At 32.0% G+C, this 9,539-nt stretch overlaps 1 long non-coding RNA gene across 8 annotated transcripts; it reads left to right on the top strand.

Moving 5' to 3' along the window:
• The first annotated feature begins 1,859 nt into the window (after window positions 1-1,859).
• On the top strand, window positions 1,860-5,059 carry LOC145037213 (uncharacterized). Of its 8 annotated transcripts, XR_013678682.1 has the most exons (6): window positions 1,860-2,127; window positions 2,727-2,797; window positions 2,909-3,711; window positions 3,984-4,035; window positions 4,519-4,596; window positions 4,703-5,059. It is a non-coding gene; the product is annotated as an uncharacterized LOC145037213 (long non-coding RNA). The 8 variants fall into 8 exon arrangements; XR_013678681.1 differs by having other exon boundaries at window positions 2,909-4,035; XR_013678685.1 differs by having other exon boundaries at window positions 1,860-2,654; window positions 2,909-4,035.
• Window positions 5,060-9,539: the final 4,480 nt, after the last annotated feature.

Here is a 9,539-nt window from a genome sequence, read left to right as displayed (position 1 = left end):
GAGCTATCTTGAGCTTTTTGGTGTGATAGATGTGGACCCTTCTAGGTTCAGAGAGCCGAGAATATGAAGCTTTAGTAGAGTAAACCTTGGGGTTCAAAGTTAGGAATCATTTATGGTATATATAATTACTTTCATCTTACACATAGATATGAAGTATTTTATATCAATTACGTGCTATGTGTGTATATTATTTGAATACTTGCTGTCTATACTGGATGAACGATTTTATACATGTTTTAAAAGATTTAAATGGTATATTTATTTTATATCTACAAATATGTTGCGGATGAAACATGGGTAGATGAAATAGTTGGTGTGTGATGAAATAAAATGATGAGAGATAGGTGATGATAGAAAGGTGGTGATAATTAGGTAAATAGATGATGATGAATATGTGATGTAGGATGAAAGGAGATACTATAACCTTTACCAACAATGTGGCGATGTAGTCATCTACCAGAGTATAGATGGCGACCACGGACTATTCTAGATAACCCAGTAGAAACACCAGCAGACTAATAACCTGTAGGTGATGAATTACGAGTTCATGTGATGTTGTAACTACGTATTCATGTGGTGATACTCTAACCCCTTACTATGAATTACGATTTCAGACGATGTTGTAACTACATATTCATGGGATGTCACAAATTTCGCATGCCAAACCAATGGTCATAATTCACATCAGTGAGAATGGTTCATTTTTTTTTTTGTAAAACTAAAATCAGATTGAAAATTTTGATTTTTTATTTCGGAAAATATCAAACCATTGGTTTTTTATTTCGGTTTTGGTTTTTTGTTTTTTTTTTAAATATATTTTCAGGGTTTTGTTTTGTTTTTTTTTATTTCATAGTTTTCTTCATCAACTAATTTTGCTACAATTTAACAAAAATAAATAATTTGCTAAAACATAATACAAGAGAAGGTTTGTTCACATTTAGTCATTGAACTTTTTAGAGGGAAACGAACTTTCGATTTTGTTCATATTTAGTCACTAAACTTTTTTTCGTTATCTGTTTGCCATTGAACTATTGAAACTGTTCACATTTTACCCTTATGACCGGCAACAGCCGGTCATAAGGGTAAAATGTGAACAGTTTCAATAGTTCAATGGCAAATAGATAACGAAAAAAAGTTTAGTGACTAAATGTGACAAAAATCGAAAGTTTGTTACCCTTTCAAGTCATTATCCCTACACAAAAACATTAGAAACGTACTTTTGTTAACCGAGTCATGGCAACCTATTCTTGACAACTCAAAAATAACAAAGTTATTTGTTAATTCAAAATATGAGAGTACTCCTTTCAAACCCAAAACATACTCATTTCTAACCCAAAACATTAAAAAATATTTTTAACCCAAAACAATATCATTTTTATTTTCAATCCAACGCAACAAGATATTAATTGTCAAAATAAAACTGATCATCAAAATAAATATTGAAAATTGTATAGCGAAATATAAATGGTATAGCCTCTTAAAAAATTTAAAGTCTTAAGTCCCAAATGGTAAAATGAAAGAAATCAATCAAAGACTCGATTACTAAAGAAATCGAAACAATTGACGATAATCACAAAAGTCCATCATTAATGGAAATTCAGAGACTCAGATAGATAATCTGCACAACAATTCCTTTAACACCTTTCTCATTAACATCATTAGCATCAAAGAGTTCCGAGGCTTACATCCCTTATAGTATTACGAACAATAACATAATATTTTTCACTCAAAAGTTAGATTATCATTAGAAATCATGTCTTCCTGGAATCACTGAAAACTAGCTTACTGATCATTAATAAGTTTACTAGTATATATATGGTCAAGAAAATTATTATGGTCTTCCGTCGTCCAATAAAAAGGTTGGTGGCGGCCATTTTTAACTTATACGGCCACTCCTTCTCTCATGTCGTTTCCCCCAAAACTACTTGCCAACCTATGAAACGTGCCTTGTAGCCTCTGCTATCTTTTGGCGAGCCACCCTCGATCGAGAGCTCCAGCTGCCATTATAGGAGACTTGAATGTGGGTTTTGCTTCTAGACTTGCCACCAGCTGCCATGATCGGTGCAGCTCCCGCTACCGAGGTGCTTCTCCTACGTCAGCCACAAAGTCCTTCTTTACAAATAAAAGGTGTATGTCTCTCCTATTCCTCTTTCACTTCACCTGATTGCTTCCTCCTCATAAGAACCATCATCTCTCCCTTAAACCTTAATTGAGTTGTTTTTCATCCAAAAGTTCCCTTTTGATACTATTTGACTGATGTGTCGCTAGCGTTCTCCTCCAAATCCTTAATTGCTATTTATCGTTGGCGTACCTTGTAACCTCTGCTTCTATTCTATAGTTTTGTTTCCCTCTTTCTCTTGAACACTGCATGATTCAACTTTATTATCTTTTTTTTTTTACATGATTTGAAAGAACGATGATTGTATGTTCCACTTTATTTGACTCTTGGGTCTTTTCAGCAAAAATTAGAGTCTTAGATTTCAATTTGGAATCCAGTCATGAGGTCTGCCTGGATATAGGTCACATTTCATATTAGACTTTCAATTTTTCACTCCTTTTCACTTTAATCCATCTTCTAGCATTCTCTTCATCTGCATATATGTTGAAGCCCTATGTTTGTTCTATTTTCTTCATCAGGTTTGGAATCGATCCAGGTAAAGGGCTAGAACCCTAATTTCATTTCTTCCTAGCTGTATTTTGAAAGTTTTTTTTTTTTTTTTAATCAGACGTTGGTGCTGTTAGTTCGTCTCTTCTTTTCCAAATACGATTCAGTTTGTGTCTTTGTTATGTGATTTTGGTAAAACTTTCTCATTTTATGTAGCTACTTATCTTATTAAACTGTAGCCCTATTTCTACATAATATTTGGTTTGTTTGTTTTTTTTTTTTTTTTTTTTTTTCTGGAAGTAGTTTACAAGTTTGATAATTGGAGCTCAGGATTCATCTAAAGTCAAGAGGGGGAGAGGCCGAGGGGCGTCGGTCAATTTTAGGACCGTCAAAACCGATCGATAAAATTGTAATATTTGAAATGATTGTCATGTTTGTTTCTTCATTTGAGAGCAAGACAATAAAATGGGAGCAAGAGAGGATATGATAAGAGAAAACTTTGAATTTAAGGTTCATGGGAGGAACCCTAGGAAAAGACAGAAAATAAGTCCGAGGTAATCCAAAACCAATCAACTGTATGTGCTTATTTATTCTCTATGTCGGTACAACTTTTATGAAGAATCAGGAAATCAACTCCCAAACTCCTTTCCCGATTCGGAAACTGTCATCATCAAGAAGGTTTGAGGTAGCAAAGGGGAACCAGTGACGTTAGCTTACCCTGATCAATAGAGAAGCTATGAGGCAGTATGAATCAAACAGCTTTATGAATCATCTAAAAGGGTTTATGCTTGGATATAATTAAATATATTTTTATTTTTATTTTTTGGTTGAAGTGATGGGATTGACAGTGAGGATCATTAGATTTCGAAAATATACTTGTTTGTCATATATGTGTTGCCATCTATCTTCAAATCACTTTTTAATTGAAAAAGTATTTTTTTTGGTTTAGACTTGTTTATTGGGGTTTGGGACTTGGGTAAGGAAAATCCAGTTTGAAAGCATTTTTATTTTGTACTATGACCTAATTCCGTTGAAAATTGCACTTGAATAGTGGGTTTTTTTGTATGGATTGTCAAAAGGAAGCAAGAATCGGGAAACAAAGACAGGTCAATTTTTTTGGTTAACTACTAAGATTCTTGATTGTTTATACTTTATAGTACTTGTGTTTTTTCAGGTTGTGGAAACGAAGGTATCTCCTCTTTGTTTTGGTCATCAGTTGCCTATAAGCAATACATATGCATCTACACTACTATATCTGACCTTCGATTTTTTTTGCTGAACTGTCCCACAACATGAACGTTTATTGCATCTTTGTGATAAATCATATCTAGATTAATCTTTTGATTTGGTTTTTCTTTTGTTTTCTCTTCTCACCCAGGCATGGAAGCATGTTTGATCTACCTTGGAAGAATCACATTAGTATACACAAGGTACAAATTTTTTTTTTCCAATGATTTCTTAACCTGTTAGGTTTATAATGATTATAAATATTTTCAATTATCTACCTATTATGCTTTCTACAATTTTAGTTTTTAATACTATATTTTCTTAAAAAATCATATGGGTTTGTGTAAATTGCATTTTTGAATATTAATATATGGTAATTTTGGCATGTATATGAACTGTTTGACAAAATGCCTAAACTAGAAGACAAACTAATAAAAAAATGGCTAAAAATGAAAATAAATAAATAAAATAAAATAAAAATCTAATGGATGGTTGAGTATAGATTCCACAAACTAGAAGATAGTCAAGGCTTGATAGAATCTGATACTTTAAAACTGTCATTTTTTTCCCTTTTAATATGCATCAACGGTTTGGGGATGAAGATTGAGCAAACACATACTCTTATGTCTATTGATTTTAGGTTTCTTTTTATTTGAGATCTAACGGATTTGTTTCATTTTGAGCAGATTTGCAGCCTAAAATACCAACATCAACCTTGCAAGAAAGTCAAATCTAATAAAAAAATCAAAGCTCTACAGCTTCAAGTAATGTCAAAATTCATTTAACATTGTTTCCTCTATATTATCTATAAAAATGGGATCCATGAAATGGTATATAAATAACATATGTTTCCTTTTGCGGGAACAATAGGTTATTAAGCTAAAGGAGCAATCGAATGAATTAGCCATGGAGCAAGAAAGGTAAACAAATTCATCTAATTTTTAATAAACAAAGCATAAGTATTGCTTAGTATGAGGTAATCGAGGAACGAATGGAATGGTTCATTCCATTGTATGTTTAGAATTGTCCTTTCACCTCCTATTAAAGCCATTGTTGATGTATCTATACCACCAATAAACCAAGTATGTGTGATACTTCATTAAACGTTTTTTTTTTCTCATATATTAGACTTTTTTTTCTATTTACATCATGATGTAAAGGAAGCATTATATCACGTGTTCATAGGACCAATTTTTTTTATACTATATTTTTCTAGTTTTTTTTAAACATCAGCATAATGTCATTAATCAAACATTTTCCATTTTTTTTAAAATAGTAATTTAACATGTTCTTTATGGGAAATTCAAGAACAATTATATTTTCCTATTGCATCACACATTCTCTTTCATGAAGTTCTGCATTTATTTGAGTTTATGAATATCTGCACGGTTCTTATTTGGAATATTTATGAGTTACTTGATTAGTAAAGCCAAATTTATGTTCAAGAAGATAACAAGAATCAGCTACTATCTCTAGATGTAGAAACGGATGTCACAAATGTAGAATCAAAAAAGGAAAAATATGGAAAATGTAGAATAATTATGATGAGACCAGGCACAAGAGTTCTTGTAATTCAAGTGTGAGCAAGGCTGCAAAAATATATTTCTTTCAGAATATGTTTGGCAGCAAATAAGTTAATAAAGACCCGATAGGCCATCATCAGAGTCTGTTGAATTCACCTGGTAATCTTTCTTCTTTCTCACTTCTTCCTGGGTCTTGTATAAATGAAATTTTTACATATCTCTTAGGTTTCAGCTACATTCATGGTATATTTGTAAATACTAAAAATTCATATTTCCATTACATTCGTTCTCATACCTCTTCCATACAAACAAAATAACATCAATGTCATAATTTCATGACTTTTCAAATTTAATTAAGAAAAGTGTAAATGCTATAAATTTCTTCATATAGTGATCTATGTGCAAATTTACCAAGGAAACCATTAACAATTCAAAATATTGGTATTTATTTCCATTTTCTCTTTATCATGATACAACCACTATTTAACTTTTTCCTCTACTCTTTCCCTCAGCCTCCCAACATATCATTACCTAACAATGTTGTAGGAGTAGCATGTGATACCAAGTATTTTTTTTTACTATTATGTATCGATTAAAACCCATATTCTGATTCTTGTTATATAGGTTATATTAGCCAATTATTAGTGTGTTCCGAAAAACAATGACTTATAAGTATGTGCAAGTATTAATTGGAAAAAATCCATTTGAAGAAGATTATTAGTCGCGTTAATATTTAACTGTTCTAATTATGAAATAAAGATAAATTTGGGGGTTACTTTTGTTCATCTGCTATTTGAGGTAGTTAATTTCATTACTAAGTTCAGTAAGTCTACATTGTTTCCATTACAACAGTTTGGAGACAGAGACAGATATATTTTAGGAAAAATAAATGATTATATTAGAATTTGGTCGTTTAATCTTTTTTGAACTTTAACATGTAATTGTAGTCCTAGAATTTGGCCGTGTTATCTTTTTTAATACTTTAATTATCAGTAGGCTAAGGTGAAACCGTGATTTTGGGAGTTGATTATGATGTGGTGTGCATTGTGTGAATATATGTTCATATTAATATACGTTTGAAGATAATAGTAGTAAGGACTATCAATTGCTTTGATATTGTGTTTTCTCTCGAACCAATTAGAACTAGCTTATTAATCAGCTCTTTAGAGCCGTGATTATCACGGCCTCATTATGTTTCCTAATATATATATATATATATATATTGTTTTAATTAGTACTGTAACGAATTTGATTGTGTTTTGTTTTAGTTAGTATTGTAAAATTACCATTTAATATTACTAAACGAAATTGAATAATTGTCCGTAGCTATAATTTTTTGGTTTGTTAACGTTTTGAGAATACAAGTATTATTCATTGAAAAATTCTATAATTTTTTTTAATGCTTTGAAATAGACATGCATATTTTTCAAATGAAAAGAAAAAAACTAAAAATGCTTAAAACAATCGGGTACCCAGTACCGGAACAGGTCCCGACGGTTCCGGTTTCAGAAAATTAGAGCGGGTACCTGCCTATGCTCATCCCTATGAGAAACATTAGAAACATTCTAGAAAGGGTTGACATTGTCACACCCCCGAACCAGACGGCGGAAAGGTCCAGGGGCTTGGGTGGCTTCATCTTGTAATATCATCACAATGTATATAATTGAAACAAGACAACACCATCATCATACATATCAAAATACAACCATCATTGTTTACATCAAGTACAATATCATAAATTACATACCAAAATATTCAATGTATGATGGAAACAAAATATGACAAATTTCACATGTTCTTGTTGATCTTTCCGCTTAACGATTCCCTGAGAATACAAGTTATTTTCAAATGTCAACATATATAATGTTGTTGAGAGTTCATAAGCATGTTTGAATGAAAAGTTTTGTATTGTTCGTACAACGCCAGAAAATCCGATATTTTCAGGAAAACGGTTTGAATGTGACGTGTTAAAATCAAGTACTAATGCATGTGTATTTTCTGTTTTTGGAATGTATATAAAAATGTAATCCGGAAAAGATCATGTATTTTCTGTTGTAAGTAGAAGGTATTGTTTAACTGTATGTTTCCCCAAAAAATCCGATACTTTCTGTTTATAAAAGTGTCGTGGTCTCAAACCCTAAGAACGAATATCACTGTATGTATGTTTTCGTATCAACAAGATTTTATATGTATTCCGTAAAATAATGATGGAGTTAATCTCTATGTGAGTCGTTACAACCATACTTGATAATGACTAATTCACATGTCATGGCCAATCTTTATGTGAGTCGTTACAACCATACTTGATAATGATTAATTCACATGTCATGGCAGTTTCAGGCGTCAGCTTGTTGAAGGTAAGGTTTGTCACCCTAGACTGACCTAGTCTAACTGTAGCGAATAGCTCAGGTGTAGGGTGTCACCATGTATAGATCTATACACAAACTCTTGCTCTCCCTCCAGGAGACTCTGGTTATAACTAGAAGCTACGATTATACACTCGAGAGGTGTCAACCAACATGTCTCACTAGATCCTTAACTGAGTTTATACGAATATTGTATTTCGTTGTGAATAATGTTTCCGTCTACGTTTAATGTTTGCAAAGCCCAACAAGTATTTATGTGAATGTACGAGGCCCAAAAAGACATGAAAAAGGACCACTAAGGCCCACTAAATACATAAGTTATTTTCAGGCCTAATAAGCATGTAAATGGACCGTTAAGGCCCAATAAACATGAAATGTAAGTATTAGGCCCAAACAAACATGTAATCGATGTATTAAGTTCGTTTGTTATTACATTGTTTGTTTTTGCTCGATTGTTTTCCAAAATTACATAAAAAGTCCACTTTTTGTAATGATGACATTTTTGGCCCATTAAGTCGAAAATTTACAAATTAGGCACATTTTTGGTAAAGTAAAAGTTGACACTTTAGGTCCCTTAAGACCAAAAGTTTACATTTATGGGCTTATTTCCAATAAAATGACATTTTAGCCCACTTTTGTTAAATATAACATTTTCAGCCCAATATCGTGAAAATTGACATTTTCAGCCCAATCTAATAAAAGTTTACATTTTCGGCCCAATTTAATAAAATTGGCATTTTCAGTCCTTTTTAACCGGAAAACAACATTTTTGGCTCAAATTTGTTTATAATGACAATTTAATCCACAAAAGTCATAATTCTTCCAATTTTGGCCCAATAAAACCGTGAAGGCCCAATTTAAGCCCATTTTGTGAAAAATCTACTCTTTTGGCCCTTTTTAAAACCATGAATGTCATAAAAGCTTCATAATTTTGTTTATTTGTCAAAACTGGTCCGTTATATGAAGATTTTGTTTAGTTTTTCAACATTTTAAACATGTTTAACACCTTCATCTTTATGGTAAGTTGCATAAAGTGTTGTAGTTACAAATATTATCAAGTTTTGATAGAGTTTTCAAGATTTATGAAGTTTCTTCACATAATCACAACATATAACTTAGAAAACACACATAAACAGGCACACATACATTGATCTATCACATAGGGTACTTTTATTCTCCCCTAAAACATAGTAAAACCGAAAACAAGGGGGTATGAACTCACATTGAGGTTTGGATCGGTTTTTGGAAGGAGATTGGAGATGTTTTCGGCCTAAAGTACTTCATTGGAAGAAGTTTTTGAACCTAGATGATTCTAGGAAGTTAGAAAATGAAATGAAGCAATTGTAAGAAAGAGTTCTTAGCATTAAAATGGAAGGTAACAACTTGTTTAAGATGATAACTTACCAAGAGATTGAAACCTTGATGAAAAATCTTGACACACACACACACACAAACTCATGAAATTTTGAGGAGGAAAGGGGAGTGCTTCAGAGCTCTATAGAGAATTCTTGGGTGAGTTTGAAAGTAAAGATTATGGTGGTGAGGTGGGGATTTTGGCCGAGACTAGAAGAAGAAGGAGGGCAAGGTGGTTTTTGCATGGGGGGTTCTAGATTAGGTGCATGGATATATGGTAAATAATACATTAATACTTGATGGTTATTAGTGAGATGTCAACACATTAATCACTATCTTATCTTTTCCTCTTATATATATATACATACATACATACATACATATATATATTTATATGGGCCGAGATTTTGGAGAAAGGAAAAGATAGAAGAAAAGTTTTGGGCCTTAGTTGCTTGGTTTTAATAT

The sequence above is a fragment of the Lactuca saligna genome, chromosome 3 (assembly GCF_052625555.1).
Source record: "Lactuca saligna cultivar CGN05327 chromosome 3, ASM5262555v1, whole genome shotgun sequence".
Lineage (NCBI taxonomy): Eukaryota > Viridiplantae > Streptophyta > Magnoliopsida > Asterales > Asteraceae > Lactuca > Lactuca saligna.
Note: the sequence above shows the minus strand (reverse complement) of the source record. Positions and strands in the feature narration are given on the sequence as shown.